This window comes from Brachycentrus maculatus, unplaced genomic scaffold, assembly GCF_059751285.1.
Source record: "Brachycentrus maculatus isolate JH-2025_06_01 unplaced genomic scaffold, ASM5975128v1 h1tg000255l, whole genome shotgun sequence".
NCBI classification, from domain to species: domain Eukaryota; kingdom Metazoa; phylum Arthropoda; class Insecta; order Trichoptera; family Brachycentridae; genus Brachycentrus; species Brachycentrus maculatus.
Genome location: NW_028281006.1, coordinates 309,849 through 332,011, shown reverse-complemented (window position 1 = coordinate 332,011; position 22,163 = coordinate 309,849).

Here is a 22,163-nt window from a genome sequence, read left to right as displayed (position 1 = left end):
AAAGAACATTATAGTTTATTTATGTGAGTAAAATAAACATACCTTAGAATAAGATTTAGACTTTGGTTTCAGATATTCATTTCAGAAAAGACAGTATGTTTACAATAAGCCGAAGTTCCAATATTGTATAATTTTAATATACTTGTAAATGAATAAAAGATATATTATTTTTTGACATCTCATCAAAGATGAAGAAGTCTGGACATTTACGGGGCTGACGACCGTAATTGGCTGGTTTAAGTGATCACTTTACACAGTGTAACATTAACCGATTTTACTCATTATTGACAACCACACTTCTCAAATTCTTGGAAGTTCTATATATTTAAACCAATATGGAAACCTTGTTTATTAATCACTAGAACTTCACTAGAGACGTCTTTTGGTTAGATGAAGCTTTTATTGAGCAGAAACTCTTATAGTATGAATAAAAGACAGTTGTGAATAAAATATATTTTATTTGATCGGTTCTATACTTAAGTTTTTCTTTAAATTAAGTATAAATGTGTGTTTAACATTAAGTATTAATTAACTAGGTAACTAAGAAACCATCACACAGCATCCCGTAGGAGTAGTCCGAGAGGATAGAACCTCACACCACTCTGTCTTGCAAACATTATTGGCCTTTTTTTATAGATTCTGACTATAGTCAGATAACTGCCAGTATCAGCTGACTATCGAAATGACCCTACGTGGATGCGTTTGAAATCATTACGCTAAATTTCTGTCGTTTACCCAATTTTTTTATTAAAAATTGAGTAGTGTGGTGTCAATCATGGGTAGAATGGTAAATGTTATACGTGTATGATGTGATCACTTAAAACAGTCTATGAAGGGTCGTAAACTCTGCAAATATCAAAATATTGTATTCTTTTTATCTATGTTAAGACGTCAAAATTTAAAAGTAACTACTAAATGGATACTAAAATGTTGTGAATATCTTCGCCTCTTTTCACATTTATCCGTTTCCTCATTTAAAAATGGACAAGTGTCAACTGGAGTAATTTCCCGAGCCTACTTTTACTGTCACTTCGTCGCCGGAACAGAGCACAACGGTGTCTGAATATGTAGGTACCTTGTAACAATACCACCTGTGGATGATTCTGCAGTTTCGGTGGAAGTCACGGTGATTGAGGATCGCATTTCGGTGCTTGTATCGGCGAGACAGACCAATCCCCATCACTCCGGTCGACCCACGTGAGGCTGATGTTAATCTTCGGAATTAGTTGCTGCTGAACATACTAAAACAATACAACTCGCAGTACCTACTCGGGCCGTGGGTACTTGTAGTGTGGTACCTACGGAGGATCAATCGTTTCAAATCTTTTCTTAGATTGGCGTACGCTGTATATAGGTAGGTAGGTAGCAGTATGGATAAATTTGATGGGTTAGCATAACCATATAGCTTCAATATAGCCATTAAAATATATTTTAAAAAATATTCTTAACAATCAAATTATTTGATATTTTTATGTTGGTATTGTATCCAAATTTAACAAGGGTTTTGAATTGAATTATACTTAAATTTACATTTATACATATATATATATATATATATATATATATATATATATATATATATATATATATATATATATATATATATATATATATATATATATATATATATATATATATATATATATATATATATATATATATATATATATATATATATATATATAGAAAATAAAAATATGTGACGCGTTTCGTCTTATTAAGACATTATCATAAAACAGTTTTATAATATCTTAATAAGACGAAACGCGTCACATATTTTCATTAAATATACATATGTAAATAAAAGTAAAATTCAAGCCAATAACCTTGTTTAATTTTGGATATATTACCCAAAAATTTATAATGGAATTCTACCAACTGTCTGCAGTTTCAATCAATAAAATTTTCGTCTAAGAATATGAAATTTAGTTAGACATCGCATGTATTGTAATTTTTATGTTAACTTCATTATATAATATATTTAACGTCATTTCGTTCAACTATCAAATTGCTATTGTAACATATAAATGATAATTTTACCTTACCTAGGAAAATAATTATAATTTTCATGTATTATCTATTTTGAACATTCTTAAAAGACTCTCCCTATCATTCATCGTTCATTTTATGTAATACAAAATAAGAGGCTTAATCTGTAGAAGAACCATAAAGCATACTTTACTATACGAATGTCACCGAATATCTAAACTGAAGAATACCGAAGAAAACGTAGCTTTATCATTATATTGTATAACTAGAAATAAAATGTCGCATGGATATGGAAAATGTAAATGGCAGAGTAATATTAATAATAGCGAAAAATTAGTGCACCGTAAATGGTGTAAAGTATCACCCGAGGGTCCCCATTAGAATTATGCTCTATCTTCTCTGCCTACCCCTGCTGTGAAATGGCGTTACGCTCAGTTAATTATTAAGTTGATTTAATAGAATAATTCGCTTTCCGTCCGCCATCTTGCTTTCTCGAAAACGACCTTTTTGCAGTTATTTCGTTACATCTTACATCTACCCATCAAGGGACGAGTGAGTTCTCAGCTTAGCTAGTTTTAATTAACGGTCGTACTCCGGTAGGAATCGTTATGAAGGAACTGTTTGATAATCAGAAGAATTTTAATGAAGTGCAAATTTTTATTCCCCTTCTAACGAAAGCCCTCGCTTCAAAGTAGCTTCGCGAGTCTCCCAGACACGTGGCATTTATCAAACGTTTAGTAAAACGCGAGGCAAAGGCCAAAAAGAGGACGATAATAAATTACAATTTATTTCATAACTATGACTTAATACGATATGCAGGAACCAAGAACGGGAGTTGTTTTTATTAATATAATAACGAAGGAATATTTGCATTTGAGTCGGAGCCCTTCGGCTCACTTGGAACTCACTCCTTACCCGGCGTGTCCTGAATACAAATGCGTGTATTTCGATTTTCAAATTTAAAAAATCGTTGAACGTTTTTTCAAAACGACACAGCGGCGCCGTTTGGGGTGAAATGATCTAATTTGGGCGAACCTGCTCTTGTTAATGCCGTAATTTATACCAAACTCCGCGTACAATATAATATAAAACCTCCCAAAGTAAATAAACGATAAACTTTTAGAAACTCTTGCCAAATATAAATATGCATCCGAAGCTAAATCGTTGGTATTATTGTGATTCAATATCTATATATTAATTTATTGATACATATAAAGTAATCTTTAAATGTTTCATATAAGTACAAACATATTTACGTTAAATACAAATTTATTTTTTTTTAAATTCAATTTTACTCATTAAATTCCAAATCAATAGGTAATAAGTAGTTCTAAATACATAATAAACCAATTCTCCGTTGGTAATGAAATTTGGCAAAATTACGTTTTTGTAGCTTCTATGTTAAAAATTGAAAATAGAAAAACAAGAAAAAATTACACAAGATAATTAGATAGATTCCATCTACCAATAATACAATAAGGTGTTTTATGTAATATGTACCAATATACCATATGGATGTCAGATTTATATGCATATGCATTAGTACTCGGAAAACAAAGTTTTTTTTAGCATTTACTTGTATTTCAAATCTGTCTAGACAGAGTCTACGCTATTTACAAAGGGAAAGTCATATTACATGGAACTCTACCTATAAATTGATTCAATTATATTAAATATACCGCTATTTCTTTTGAATTCCATTATGTATTTTTTTCCGTTGAATATAATCTAATATCTTCTTTACATCATATTCTTTACGTTTTATTATTTACATAAACATTAACAAATTCTTTACATCGGTAAAATAATATTGTACACATTTTATATTTATTTGTCAAAAAAGGTGTCGATATTTTTTTAAATTATATTACACAATTCTTATAAATACGTAAAGGGTAATTTTTTTCTTATTTAAGTAAAAATATATTTTGAAATAAATACGGATTTTCAAAGGATTTTCTCGAATCTTCCATTTTGAAGTCTGGAGATAGGAAAAATAAGAATGCGGTAGCGATGAAAAAAATAAACGTTTTTTATTTTATTTTCTCCGTTCTAATATTTGAAAACTAATCTTTTATTGATGGCGCTGGGTCAGATCAAATTCGGCTAATTTTAATAAATACTTTTGTCGATATGTTAATATTAAACGGGATTATTATAAAATGTTGAGCGGTGTCCCTTTGTCGTTTGAACACAGAGTCCAGCGATCAATTAACGTGCGGTTTTAGAGAGGCTATTCCCGGATTCTCTGGCCAATTAATACCAGGAGATTACGCTAACGGGGAGGTAGGGAACGGAAACTCGCGACTTACAACTGCTACTCATTATTTATAATACATCAAAGAGTACACAAGATTTAGTGCTGCGCCTTCCCCTACGAGAAATTTGTTTGCTAACTTTTAACAAGGGCCCCTGTCAATCATCGCTACATTCCTCCAGAACTTGGAGGCATTGTTAACGGCCAACTTAGCGCGAATTATAAATCACGTCTTCGGGCCGACTTCGAGACAAATTTCTGTATGCAAATAATAACGAAACATTGTATGTATTTAAATGCGATCCAAATCTCATATTAACTGAATCCGTAATTTATCAGAAATTCTGCACATCCCTTGTTAGTAAAAATTCTAGTAGCTCAGTCAATACCATATGTTACCAATATTTACATCGTGTCAAATATCTGTGTTTAACTTATTATTAATACTTTATCTACCATTAATTATTTCAGTAAAAATGTTAATGTACTTTTGTTCAAAATCTCAAGTCTTCGTAAGTTATTTACCGATTCACATGAAATTTTAACATTGCCTTACATTCGAAATACGTTTTTTTTATTTAGGCATGTGACGGAAAAAATATTTTATAAACGTATTTGTACTGTTTAAATTAACATCAACACGCCCATAACTATACATTGTTCATGGTGGACAGTGTCCTTCTTGACAGCTGCTGCCACCTATCATTTTTAATGTTTTCGATATTGTTCTTTCATTTATTTCAAATATTTTAATTGATTCACAAGTATGTATTACGAAATGAAAAATATAAGAAATTTGTGCTTTCTTTTTTCTTTATTTTCTATTCAACTAAACTAATCCATGTAAACGCGTAGCTAGGTACAACTATGTAGTGAAATAATAATAAAAAAACTAAGTATGTAAAACCCTGTAAATTGAAGGAAATTACTGTTTATTCCACATTCGACATTTAAGAATTAGTTTCATAATAAGCCACACATCGCATGACTATTGAATTCCTTCTCGAGATCAAACATACGAAATTTTGAAGAGAAGAAATTAAAAGTATTTCATTCGTAATAATTTAACGACGCTGTGTTGCCTTTCCCCGGGATTTATCCCAAATCCAATTTCCTTTCATCAACTTTATAAGTCAAGTTTTCCATGCTTATTCAAGAATAAAGTATTCATCTCGAACGTACAGATGTTGCCTAACAAGAGATTACGCTTTACTCTGATCGTGTATATTTTAAACGATTTAAGTGAAATTGCCGGTAAAATTTGATATTTGAAAACATACTTTTAAGTAAAAAATATTTTTATGTGTATACTTTATTATTTTAAATTAGAAAAAAATGTTTCTTGAATATGGTCACATAACTTATGGGTTGTGTGATTTTTGAACGTTGATTATTGAGTTATAACAAATACATAACTACGTACGCCGATATTTTGGCAGACTTCCCGTGATTTATGACTTTCAAAACTTCAGCTGTCAAATCAGGGCCTCTTCAAAAGTGATGAAAGTTTAAACTTTTTGACACTGAAGGGTTAATCAGGTCTAAAAACGGCGCCATTTCGTGATAACTCTATACCCTTTAGTGATGTGGTTCTTGAAAAATCTCATTTCTCTTAACATTGAAATACAGACGTGAAAAGTGAAAATTAAGATTCAATTTAAAGACATCCCATCTTCTGAAGGATTCGAATATGCGTTCTCCTACAGAAGAAGAAAAAAACTAAAAACGGATAACAACATCTAATTGTTAAGGACACAATTTGACATCAGGACCCATATATAGTAATGGCTTTATACTAGAATACTATAATATAAAAATCATAGAATAATATACTAATAATCAATGATAAAAAACAATGTTTAATGGGGGTTTTATATGCTCAATAAACTGAAATTTGTTCTCTTCTGCACGATTGACATTTTAAATATACGTTCCTTTACCTCTCATTTTGAGTGTTATTTAACATTTGTGGAGTTACAATTAAATTTGAAACAATTAAGTGGATTATATTTGTTTAAAAATTAGTTCTTACGTAGATTTTAATTTTACTGTTTTTTTCTATTTACCTATATTGAAGCAGTTCGTCGTATACCTTTTAGCTTAAAAAACATCTCACAAAATCCTGAAATAGATCACTGACTGAACAGTTGGTAACTCCTACATATATTCGTAGTATCCGCATACAAAGTAAGCTGTTGTGGAAATAGAGACGTATGGAAAAGTTTTAATTGCAGAAAACATGAAAATGTTTCCGAACTCTTCAGTGTATAACTCAAGAGGGGTTGCCAACTATCACCAAAAACAGGAAATTTAATCTGCGCAAAATAAAAATTTAATTTGCAAACAATATAAATAATTTGTTCAGCCGACTGTTTTTCGTAAAATTTAATTCCAATATATACATTTTTTTACTTTATAACATTATAAATTAAACTGCTTTCACAGTGATAGCATTTTATTCCACTAAACATGCACTATGTATCCACTAATGCATTGTTTAAATCAATTTTTAAAAAGATTTACTTAAAATACAAAAATGCAGATGAGTGCATTTCCATGCCACCCAACATTTTAAAACCTGTGTTTATCCGGGTGCATAGCAAACAAACTACAGCGCAGTTTTACGAAACATTGCCACATTTTACAAAATTAAATTTTCAAAAAAGGGTAGTTTTGCACTAAACATGTTAACCCCTTTGGCACAAGTACGTTAAAAAATGTTAAATAATACTTTTTTTGTTTTTAGAAATTTAATGGTTTTGTCGTTTTCATTAATCGATCAATATTTATTTCACAATTCAATACAGATAAATGAAATGTCAATAAAACGGGAAGCGATCTTAGACAACATGACATGTGCCATTTATAAAAAAAACTATAATAAATAAATAAACAACACAACACAAATAATTCTATTACTTTTATCGTGAAATTGGAAGATTTGAAGGCAAGTTTATCATCCAGTAAAGAAGATAAAATACTTAACATATAAATATTGTGTATGTAGCAAGTAGAAAAAACAGACCAGGATTACATATGATATAAACGTATAATTCTATCATTATCACTTTTTTTGTTCAAATGACTACCATCATCAGTAAATTTCAAATGGATCCATTGGTTCGGCGATGGTATTTTTTTAATCTAGTTTTTTTTTCTGTTTGAAACCCTATTTTATAAAAGAAAAAATGTATTTTGGTAAATCTGAGAATCTCTAGGAGGTATGTATGTGCACTTTACATGCTGAAGGTGTGTGATGTCTTAATTGGCCAAGTTGTTGCGTTTCCCGCCATTCACCCCCGCTCTTCTTCAACTTCAGGTGTACTAATGAACTTTCCGCTGGAGCGTGCAGGAAAATTTGCAATTTGTAAATTAGTTCTGAACAATATTGAGAAGTATATTACTTTGTAAATTATTTGAAACTCTGGCAGCAACAAACAAGTATTTAAGACGCGCACTTTAAGCATTATATTAACTGGAGTAAGAATTCTAATTTGCAATCCTCAGACGTTATTATCTCTGTGTACATTATTCTTGTTATGTATTATATTTTCACCCTTCTTCACTGCTGCTAACCTTGCACAGAGCTGATTTGTTACATTTTCCTTCTGCAAAATAACATGGGTTTTATGGTTCATATCTGATACTTGACTAGGGAATTATTGACCAACTGTTCTCTAAATTGCTGGTATTCGAAAATAAGAATGGCTTAAATCAGTTTACTTGCACACACAGCGTAGACTTCGTAGATTTATCTGGTTTTGTTTTTAACCCAACATCTTCATCGATCTTCTTCATCTTCATCAGGGATGAAGATTATGACCGTCGTTCGATATTCTCAAAACGTCAATCATCCAATTGTTTTTGCCAATTACAATCTTAATTTTATTTGTTCAGATCAACATTTGGGTGCATCTCATCGTCCAGTCGATCACAACAGGCTTTTTGAGACAATATCATTATCTCCTTGCAAGGTGACCGTAATATTGAGCATATGATTGAGAGTCTATCAGAAATCATTACCTTTTGAAGACTGGAAACGTCATATGGTTTTAATACTATTAAATCCCTTGGCTTTTCTTATCTTCACTTCCGCTTCATAAAAAAACAAGAAGGTCGTATATCAAAACAACTATTGTTGATCAATTAATAGAAATATTTAAAATACCAAATTTTAACAAAACTAGTAACTACATTAATCATGTTTTAAAGCGGGGTTCAAGTAAGTCAATTTAATCCAAGATTCGGACCTTGCATACAAATACAAAGAGTCTTTGTTTAATAAAAGCTTTCCCTATTCCAACGTAGATGGCTGTTGTGAACTGACATGTACTATGTCACGAGTTTAATAAATATACTCCATAAATTTTGTAGTATGGTTGTGAATCATGGGTAGAATTGGTGAATGTTACACGTGTGTAAAGTGGTCACTTAACTTAGTGTCGTAAGTCCTGTAAATGCCCAAACTTCCATATTCTTCTTCATCTATGTTGAGATCTCAAAAATGCTAGTGACACTTGATCATACATGAATGAAACCATTGTACTCATTTAGTGTATTAAAACGAATCCATTTCTGTGGTGTATTTATTTCCAGCGTCTTTTATGTGCCAAGAAAAAGATAAATTGTAGTGTGAAGAAAGGAGACAATAATAATGGCTGCAGCGCACATGTCTAATATAAAGTCTTCGCCCTTCTTATTACTTATTACGGACCCTCTCTAAATCCGGGTGCTAAACTAATTATTATGACGATAAGATACTGCTACTGCAGGGGAAGGGGTGCGGTTGGTTCATTCAGATGGTAGAATACCGCGGCTTATCGTCACATTTATTAACTAACAATGTACAATCTAAACCACAATATCAATTACAAGTGAAACTAAGTTTACAAGAGATGTCTCGTAAAATAAAATTTACGTATGGCTTATATTTTATTTTCAAATATGTAGTTACTGAGATATTTATATTTAAAAAAAAACAGAGATAAATTTAAATTCCACATTATATTAAATAATTTACACGATTTTTTTTTAATAATAATAACTTTTTAACCTACAAAATAGCCATACTTAAACAAACTAAAAAAACAGCCAATTAATTTTGCAATTTTTCTTTTGTTAATATTATCTATGGTCCTAAAAATATTTCATTGTGTTATATATATATATATATATATATATATATATATATATATATATATATATATATATATATATATATATATATATAAATATATGTATATATATATATATATATATATTTATATATATATATATATATATATATATATATATATATATATATATTTATATATATATATATATATATATATATATATATATATATATATATATATATATATATATATATATATATATATATATATATATTTATATATATATAAATATATATATATAATTATATATTTATATATATATTTATATATATATTTATATATATATTTATATATATATATATATATATATATATATATATATATATATATATATATATATATATATATATATATATATATATATATATATATATATATATATATATATATATATATATTTATATATATATTTATATATATATTTATATATATATTTATGTATATATATATATATATATATATATATATATATATATATATATATATATATATATATATATATATATATATATATATATATATATATATATATATATATATATATATATGTATACATATATACACATATATATCTATATATATATATATATATATATATATATATATATATATATATAAAAATATATATATATATATATATATAAAAATATATATATATAAATATATATTTATATATATATTTATATATATATTTATATATAAATATATATATATATATATATATATATATATATATATATATATATATATATATATATATATATATATATATATATATATATATATATATATATATATATATATATATATATATATATATATATATATATATATATATATATATAAATATATGTATATATATATATATATATATATTTATATATATATATATATATATATATATATATATATATATATATATATATATATATATATATATATATATATATATATATATATATATATATATATATATATATATATATATATATATATATATATATTTATATATATATAAATATATATATATAAATATATATTTATATATATATTTATATATATATTTATATATATATTTATATATATATATATATATATATATATATATATATATATATATATATATATATATATATATATATATATATATATATATATATTTATATATATATTTATATATATATTTATATATATATTTATGTATATATATATATATATATATATATATATATATATATATATATATATATATATATATATATATATATATATATATATATATATATATATATATATATGTATACATATATACACATATATATCTATATATATATATTTATATATATATATATATATATATATATATATATATATATATATATATATATAAAAATATATATATAAATATATATTTATATATATAAATATATATTTATATATATATTTATATATATATTTATATATATATTTATATATATATATATATATATATATATATATATATATATATATATATATATATATATATATATATATATATATATATATATATATATATATATTATATATATATATATTTATATATATATTTATATATATATTTATATATATATATATATATATATATATATATATATATATATATATATATATATATATATATATATATATATATATATATATATATATATATATATATATATATATATATGTATACATATATACACATAATGTATATGAGTGACACTGATTCTGCATATAAGGTGTTCATAAAAAAAACCTTAAATGGATAATTAAATAAATGACCATTATTTTGATCATTCTCAATTAATGATAAAATAAACCTTCATTTTTACATACATAACTTTTAAACATTTGTTTTTTGCAGAACTGTCGACGTGAAAAAAAATCATTATTTAATGTATTGAATTAATGTGTCTGTACGTCTCGGGTTTAATTAAATTCAAAGAGTATTTCCGAATATTCTCCGAGACAGAACTTGGTGTCAAAATATCAATCATAACTCATTATATACGTATGATTTAAAGGACTCAGACACTTATTTAAAATGGTCATTACGCTCTGTTAGATGTCTCAGGAGCACACAGACGCAATAAGAAGAGTGCTGCGACGCTTCTAGAAGTGAGTTGATAAATCGAAATCTCGAGTCGCTCTTGGGAATGTTTTTCTAGTAATTTCAGAAGACGATATAGTGGGTCTGAGCTCCACCACTGTGTAAACACTTTTTCATTATATTATTTCTGTTAATTTAGTCGAGCCAGGAAAACAAACATAGAAACTGGGAGTCTGAAGATCAAATATAGCTTAAAATAAATATATTACAGACGACAGAAATAGCATCAAATTAAAAACAAAAAAAATCCTAACTACAAATATTTAAATGAATGTACGAGTAAATATAATCCCAAATTCACATTTTTTTAATGTGTGAGTACCTCTCTTTTTTTAGTAAAAAAAAAACAGATTATGGAATGGAGTCCTCATTCCAACCCTGATGTATGGAAGTGAAGCATGGAGTTTAGTTTGTTGGTTTGTAAGTTTTAAATATTTAAATCATGATCAAAATTGATTTCTTATTGTTTGATGAACATGGATAGGTAAAATTTAAATGCAAATGTGCTAGAAATAGAGTTTTACATAAATATTGTAATGTTTAGTATAAAAATACTCTATAGAGCATTATAATACACTATCACAACACGTCATAACTTGAAAATGTGTCCATTCTAGTAGATAAACGTAAATATCAGCGTACCTACTGAAAATTTTGGCAAATATTTCCGACGAATTAGTTCATCGAATGAATCTCTACGGTTAAATGTTACCTGAGTTTGATCAAAATTAAGTTGCAAACTTTTTATTTATTATAAGGCTCTAAAATAAATACATATCTAGTCTAATACTCCTAAATCGAATTTGGCTCTCCATATGAGCTCTTCATACAATTGTTAAAGGGAAAAGTGCCTTACAAGGAGTTACAGCTCATAATAGACCATAGAGGGATGTTTCGACTTTTTGCACTGTATACTAATAATACTAACTATGTATTATACATATATAGCGGATCGTTGTCTTGTGTTAAGTCTTCCAGTAAACTTAAAAATCACTTCTATGTCATCTTTTATGCCTAATTAAAAAAAAAACAACAACAAAAAACTCTATAAATTTTTTGACGACAATGTACAGAGATTTTAATTCAAGGTGGTATTATCCAGTTTATAAATATATACCCACAAACACTAACCACTTCACTATACGAAGTAAAAAAAAGATATTTACTGAACTTTTTTGTTCTGTTGTTAAGCGGAATATTTTCCAAACCCGAGTGACTCGAGTATCACAAGGAGAGGAAAAAACATTAAAAAGTGAAATGTTATAACTTGTAACCGGAGGGCAGAAGGTTCGAGGGGGTCTGGAGGGCCCTCGAGACAAGAAGAGGAACCTTACTCATCTCGTATCCACGCAGTTGTAAAACAAACCCATAAACAACAACTAAGAGACCACTAACCCAAGATCCTGACTCGCTAAGAGGTTCAATGGGGCGAGCTATCGTGCCGTTGTTGGACGTTACCAAATTATAGACAATCAAATTACGAGGACGAGTATGTCATTAATTCAATGGAGTAAGCGAAACATTGTTGGATGTAATATCTAATCAGGGACTAAATATGGATGCATAAAAAATCTCTCAGTCACAATCGTTCTTACGAAGGAAAGAGTAAATTGAGATCTAAACATAGATGTAGAACATTATGGAAGTCTGGGTATTTTCAGGACGACATGTCATGGGCTGGTTAAAGCCAGCGTATGATAGGTCGTATGCCCTGTAAATACGCAGACTTATCTTTTTCTTATGTGTTGAGATGTCAATATAAATAATTCCTTAGTAGAGAAACCCAGATTTGTGAACAAAGATTTGGTGCACACTCAAAATATGTATGAAAAAAAAACAAAAAAATTATATTCGTAAGCAGAAATTGCAAACATTGAATCAAAGCGAATCTTCCCAGCCAAATATATTTTACTGTGTAAAAAAATAAACATAATACGTTATGTTTCTCAGGCAGTCTACTGTTAACAATAATAAAAAATCGTATTGTAGTGTTTCCTCTATTAAAAAAAAATATTAAAGAAAGCTTATAAAATAGGATACGATTGATAATGATTTTTTTACGACGGAACAATTTTATGGGAAAGGAGTAAAGGAAAGTCTTCACATTACTGGACCCACGACCTGTCATCAGTTGGTTTACAGTGAACACTTTATAGACCATGTAACATTCAACATGATTTTATTATTTGAAAAAGTACGTATGCAATGAACATGAAAACATTCGCATGTTAGTTAAATCGGCGTCTCTGGATTTATTATAATATACTCTTATAAGAAAACGCATCAAAATTATTCTAATGAAATTATTAAATTATTCGCACATGTAGGTGCATATTGGATTAATCCAATTTTTTTCGATCACTAATTCTGCCTTACAAAAGCTTTAGATGCCGAGGAAACTACTTTTTCAAAATTTATTATATTATTATATTAGTCGATAAAAAAATACTTAAAAAAAAATACTTAAAATATAATAAAAAATATTCCACCAATTAATTTATGTGATATATTTTGTAAATTAATTTTTAGATTATTTCTATTTTGTTCAAATCGGTTCACACAAATACTGGATTAAAACCCAAAAAGGTATTGTTAGTTTTAGCCATATTCCCATCTAAATATTTTATTCATATCTATTGAGATACCTATCAATATAAATGCTGTTTTATAATTCAGCTATCGGTGGAAAATTCTTTTAAAAAGGTAAAATCTGTCAACCAAAAATAAATTCATATACTATTGATACGATTTCCAATGTTTATTTTTAAATCTATCCACAATTTCCGATTAATTTTTCACACTTCCAATCCATCAATACTTCGAGTGTTGCCATTGCAATGTACTTAAATATTTTATTTCACAGAAAGTGTATTTAACGGGAAAATCGATATCATAATACAATATAATATTCACTAAGCATCAATCAAATAATTGGGTTACCACCCATGATTGTAGATATGTACCAATTTTTTTTTTCTACCAGCTTAAAACACATACATGTATTCTGAAATATCCAATGAACCTGAAATATTCCAAATTACGAACAGTATGCAATGCTTAGTATCCTCTGAATCTACATATATAATCAATATTTATACTAAGAGCTTTACTGTAGTACGTCCTTCTAATTTCCAGAATGTACCAGTCTCTATGACCACATATCGAATGACAGTATAGTCCATCTGCAGGAAAACACTTGGTCAATTTCTATTGCCGTGCAGTGGCGTAGCCAGAAAAGTCTTTAATTAAAATAAAATAAAATCAAAATATGACATTTGGGAAAAAAAAAATCTGGGTCGAAAACATTTACGAATGTTGTTTAATTTTTTTTTTTGCTAATTCAGCTATCTTTTTTTTCAACCTTCCGTATCTTTCTCAATGGGGTCAAATTAATAATATATTTTATCCTGAAGAGTTACACTGATCACTTAACGATCGAGTAACTTAAATAAATTCTTTATTTATTTATTTATTAAACTTATTTTGGCTTATTGCTGTTAATGAATATCTTCTAACGAAATAAAAATGGACTTATGGTGCAGGTCCAATGAATTGAAATTAATGGACTGGTTGCATTTGTACTTAAGTACAAAATATTAAAATTTAAGAAATGATTATGAATGAATAAAAAAATACAATTTTGTATATTTATGTAACTGTATAATCGTTGAAAATAAAGAAAACAAAGTAAGTAGAATCAAGCAAGGAGTTAAGAGGGATGAGGAGAGAAAACTAACGCAAGAAAAATGATATATAGTTGGGTTTTCATGGATAGATATAATGTTTAAGGCGTCATCATTTTACCAGGAAAAAGGAATGAGTACTCAATCTAGAATTATTTAATTATAAAAATAAAATGTAAGAAAATGAATTTTAACTTGCAAAATCAAACATAACAGTGGCTATTATTATTGATATATACCTCATCAGCCTATCACGAGCTAGAAGCTTTATATCAAAAGTAATTTTTAAGGGTGAAAATTTACAATTTATCTATCGTCATATAATTAAGTAATTCATGATATATTTTCAAATATATGATTTTTAACTATTAAATAAATTATATTTATTTAATTACATTTTTAACTTGGAGTTCGCAATTCAGCATTTTTTTGCAAATAGTAGGATATTACGTCACGATTGACGATGCACCACTGGCAGTGGAGCGAGATAACTTCTGTCGAGTGTATTTGTGGTAATGGAGTGTGAATGAGAAAACCGATATCTGGGAATGACAAGATGAAACGAGGAGTGAAGTGTTAACAGTAGGAACAGTTTCACTGTCCAAGAACAATATTGTCTTGGAAAATATTTGGTTACGGATTGATTTACATACTCTCGCTCTGACTGCTGGCTGCAGAATTCACTCACAGATGTGTCTTAAAAAAACAATTTAAGATAAATGGCCTTTTGTTCTCTGCAGCAACTGAAATAGAAGCATTAAAATTTAAATTTTATTTTATTATATTTTCAACAACAACAAAAACATTTATCAAATAGCATTATAACATTCTTCAATTCATTGTCATCAATTTACAGTTATATAATTACAATTGTACTACTACTACCCTCTCACCGTTTCTCTGTAGGGGTAGGCAAAGAGTATGAAACGCCACCCACTTCTGCCCTGACATACACTCCTAGCTTTCTTCACATCCATACATTTAGTCATACATGGCCTAATATTACGTAGACTTTTGACACCACCAGGTTTTAGATTCTGATTGATCTGGTCGTGCCAAGTATTTTTTCGCCGTCCTCATTCTTCTTTCCCCTTCACAATTGCCAAATATACTTTCTCAGTCATTTCTCGTTATCTATTCGCTCCACATGTCCATACCACCTCAATGAACTTTTCTTAATTTTTTCAATTAAGGTAAATTATTTACAACATTTTGAGTGCAAATAAATTAACCGGTCAAATTGTTAGCTAAAATATAAAAAAGGTTATTTTCTGGCGTTTCTCATGTATGTGATTATAATCCAGGATTCGGACCTCACATACTAATAAAAGAGTTTCTGCTCAATAAATAGCTTCTTTTCATCTCATCAATAGATGTGTCTCTAGTGAAGTTCTAGTGTCCAAGAACAACATTTCGAAATTGGTTTATATATATAGAACATCCAAATATTTGAGAAGTGTCGTTGTCAATAATGGGTAGAATTGGTAAATGTTACACGTGTGTAAAGTGATCACTTAAACCAGCCTATAACGGTCGTCAGCCCCGTAAATGCCCAGACTTCCATATTCTTCTTCATCTTTGATGAGATGCAAAAAATGTTACAATAAGGTAAACTATTGTTAAATTGTAACGATAAAGAAGATGAACTAAACATTCTGGTGTTTTTAATTTAATTGTTTTTAATTGTTTTCAATATCAGTATCGTTAGGCAGATAAAATATAACGCCACATAAATCTGTCTTTGCAAGCAACCTTCGCCTCCTCCACATTCATGCATTATCATAAATATGGCGTGTTTATAATGAAGAATTGGTCAAATATACAACTACACCAGTATGTATTTAATTATTACTTTCATAACGCAAAAATAATGAATAAAAATATGTCCAAATTAACTGTACAACTTCTGATGATATTATTTCTAATCTTATTGAAATACCTATTTACTATTTCTCCAGCTCAATATTATGATTGCACGAATATATAATAATATTATGGAGAAATTTCCACCATTCAGTTTATCCCATGCATATTATAGAAAGGATTGGATGAATATAATGCCATTCCCTTGAGTCAGTGAGCTGACAAAATAATACTAAATCCGCCCTCAATACAATGTATATCCCACGTTTTAGTCGAGCGACTACATTACTTACAAAAAGACATGCTAAAGCCTACAATTCTTTGGCATAATCCTGTTATTTGGTATATTTTTGAATTTCAGGGGGTCTGTCATCTGTCCTAAGTAAATATTTTTCCAATGCGATCTCTTTTATATTCCCTTTCACGTGTGCGGAGTTTATCTAACAAGATTTAAAATCATTTGTTAAAAAAAATTACCGCATAACTCTTTTCCACGGATCTCGAGTGTTTTTTCAGGAGGTTCCGACTTGGTGACATCTTTCCAGATGAAATAGCATTCACTCATTCGCTGTGAATTGTTCAACTGTTATCATAGGAGCTTTGGCTGTTATCGCTTAGGTTTTGGATCCGGTTGCAAAATGATAATAATAATAATATATTTCATCTAGCTGTCGTTAACCTACCATCTGCGGTTTCTAGCAAACAAAAGTTTGTGTTATTATTGACAGCATGCTAGTTATTCACAAATTGAAACTTATTTTTTCTTATTTTCACATAAAAAAAAAGAGCAGAACATTTTTTCCCTCGATGTTTTGTTGCAAAAATAAAGCTCTTTTTTTTAACCAATTTTGTACTATTTCTTCAACCGCTTTTGACAAATAACTTGTCTTTTTCTCGGATACATAGATACTAACCACATATTTGGAAACATAACAAAGAAATCAAATAATACTTTAAGTTTCTTGAATGTTTTTCGCAGATACTTTGTGGCACATTTTATAAACTTTATAAAATTAAATAACTTTGATTTAACCACTTTTTAAAAAGTGGTTAAAACAAGCTTGTTTAATTTTATGATATTTTAAGTATATCCAAATCTTTGTTCACAAATCTGGATTCTCCACTAAGGAACATAGAAATGACTTAAACTATGTAGGTTATAACAATTTTAATTATTTTAGAAAAACGGAATATTTTAAACGAATTAATACGAATTTTATACGAATTTTGATTAATCTTATTTCTTACGATACATGACACTGTACCAAGTAAACCCAGAATGAGCACTTCTGTGAAACGTTTTAACAATCATTCATCCTGAATGCATTTGGAATAAGACTCACTCGTCGCGCATGTAATTACCATTCACATCCGCCGAATCGAAGACGGTCTAACACAATGAATTAAAATTCCGGATAAAGTTGTTGGTTTGCTAAGCCATTTGTATTCCATCGTGTTCGGGTGACCGTGAAGGTCCGCCATTGGTCTCCGGTCGGCCAATGGCGGGGCGTGCCAATTGGCGCGTACCACTCACCACCCATGTCCATCGGGCGGCAAAATCTCCAAAGCGATTAATTACCGCGAAGACAATACAACAGGTCCTTCATTATTCCAAGGCACCTTTAACTCGTTAGATCTACGTGAGCTAATACAGATACTGGGGAATAAACATACGTAGCGATTGGAGACACAGTGATTGATCAGGTCTAAGCCAGTGGTGGGATTCAGCCGGCTCGCATCGGTTCGCTAGAACCCGTGTCTAAAATTTTTAGAGTTAGCCGAACCGGTCCTTAACCCTTTGTTTTCACACAATATTCAAATCAAAGCATGTAGACGACAAAATAAAGGCAATTTTGAAGTATTTAAATAAAACTGACTGAATTATTTTTTTAGTTATTTTCTTTTATGTACTCTGTTCATTAAGTATTCTTGGTACAGGCAAAAATAAGGCAGAATTAGTTCTACAGTTTTCTACATCGAATAGTGTTGTTACGAATAATGCGATGCGATTACTGAATATTATACATTTTGTAACAAAAAATCAATAAGCAGTTACTCTTCTTAATTCTAAGTAAAAGTATGATAATATTTCAGTCAGTGGAATAATTACACTAGCCAACAATGATTTTGTAACTGAAATTTTGATGACTGATTTAGACTAAATTAATCGTTCTTATTCAAATTCTATATGGTGACAAGCTTGTATCAGGTCTAGTTTTGATGTTATAGTCATATTATTGTTTGTATGGACCCCATACGTTGAAACTGTAATAATGGTTGGTATCTAGACATGTTTTAGTCTAAGGTCTAAGGGATTCAAAAAAAGAATTGATAATTATGGAGTTACAGTGGAAATACATTAACTTATTAATATTGAATACGAAGCATTACATATTTACTTATTTTCATACATAAATAATAAGATAAACTTAAGTCAATATCAGAATTTAAAATACCCATAGCTAAAAAATCTGACGTGCTGCATTTTTTTGCTTTAGTTTTTTAATTCAGCCATGCAAAGTGCATAAATATCAGGTATTTTCATGCCGTTAAAAAATAAAAGTTGTAAATTGTTGCCCAGTATTGTAGGCTATTGTTCTTTTGAATTTTCTTTGATCATTTACCAACAAGTAATAATAGTAATAATAAATTAGGATAACTTATATAGCGCCATTTTCGTAAAAAAAAAATACCTCAAGGGCGCTTCGTACCTCAAGTACCATCAGTAGTTCGACTTGTAGATCTCATATTATACTGTCAAAGTTTACAATTCCTGCAAGCAAAATTCCTGCCGAAACCTTCCTATCACAAAAATATGATAACAGATTATGTCATATATTGACTTATATCGATATGATTAATGATATAATAAACTTTTGCGTGCTTCGTTGCATTTGGGGACATAACTACTGTGAAGAAACCGCTAAGGTATGCTTCATGATTTCCCAACGGTCTGACAATGAAGAAGTCACTTAATGTTACATGCTATATGCATCCTTCTTGAAAATATGTACATTTTTGACAAATTAATAAACTCTTTATCCCACCTCATCTACTTAAAATCATAATTTTTCTAGTAAACTAACGTTGCCTGTATCACGTGTGCTTAAAATCTTTGTGAATGCAGCCCGTTTCACTACGTTTAAAAAAATTTCCAACTAAAATTAGTAGAAAATTGGAATAACTCTGTATTTCTTACATTTTATTCTTAGTTGTTCAGAAAAGTCGTTTTGGCGGTCAGTTTTTGTTATTAGAGCAATTAATATAATTGGAATAAAAATAGTTTGACTGGAAATTTTCAACGAGCCCGAAAAATTTGGATGGTAATAAATGAAAGACAAGTGACAACAGTGTTGCGTTTTCGAACTGTTTTTCATTATCTTGAATATGAAAGATCTACACTTTTGTGGAAAGAAATGTTTGGATGTTGGTGTTTGGGTAAGTGTCCTGACAAAAAGACGAGGATCTCTCACAGCGAGCAGACAGTAAGTCGGCTAGATAAACGTTGGAATATAAATACTTACATTTATAAGTTATATTGTTATTTTGAAATTACTCATAATTACAGTAGTTTAACTATGATAATATCTGCATAAATGGTATTCAAAGTTCGTTCCTGGATATGGTGTTTAAGTTTTCTTTCATGCCGACTTGATGTTATTTGCTTGACGGTACAAGTCTGAAGCAATTAGCACCAGGAGACGAGAACCGAGTTACTGCTAATTTATGTAAATACAAGTTAATAGCAACGGTTATTCCGCAGGTCTTATAATTAGTATTGATACTCCCCTCCCCATGCTTCTGCTGCTACTCGGCACAAAAACACGCATAATTCTACACGCTAACACCCGTCTATGTGCTCCTGTTCACATCGACAAATAATTTCGTGGATTTTTCATACATCTTTCAATAATTCCTCTTAATAAAATCATTATATTTATATTCTTGTATACTATATTTCATTAACAAAAAAACAAGCAACATTTTATGTTTCCATACCATACTTTTTTCCTAACGAATTAGAGCTCATTTTAACCAATACAACTCGAAAGGGATGTATTATACGTATTATAACAGACGGTGTGTGTGTGTGTGTCTCAAAAAACAAATTAAAATATTTGGGAAATAAGAACACAAAAAATATTCGACATTTTCAAACAAACACAATTTTAAACTTTTCATTTACCTACTTAAAAATTTTTTCGTCTGGGTGTAAATTAAAATTTGCCCAAGGTATCGATTTAGGTTTGATGTATTCAAATTTGCTCGAAACATTTGTACGGCAATTTATAAAAGCAATTATTCACCACGTTACCAATTTCACACACTTTTTGTAACAGCCAAGACCTTCAATTTGTTCCCCTCACTTACTATTACCGCTACGAGACTTGGAAGGAATCCAAATGTAGAGTTAATGCCAGTACCAAAGGATACTTCAAAAACACTTACACATTATAATGTATTCTAGAAAGATATATCTTAACGCTATATTTATTTTAGTTGAGAAAACGTGGAAAGGATGAGCAGTAGAGACATTAACATTAGCAAGTACAGTATAAACGTATTGATCTCTTGGTAAGACTTATTTAATATTCGATTTGCAATTATAGTCTTACATATTAATCAATGATATTATAAATTTTTCAATGGTGTAATTAGATAGATAAAATATGAACATGTCGTTTGAGTTAATCAACAGTGTTATAAAATGTACGATGATAGGTTTGTCATATGTCATAATTATACCAAAAAGGACATAAAATAATTAAAACAGTTATGTATTTGTATTAATATAAGTATTTCGTCTACGCACGAAAATCTAAAATACATACATACCATATATGCGATACGATTTTTTTAAATAAATAAATGTAAAGTATTGTACAAAATATAAAAAAGGGTAAAATGGTATCAGGAAAGTATAATTTACAAGTTGAAAGTGATCAGTTGGGAGGAAAGGAAGTGGTCCAAGATTTTTCCATGGCGAGAGGCGTATTTAAGTACCTACTCGTATACACGTAATAATGATGTCTTACTACACAATCTCAAATATAATAGAA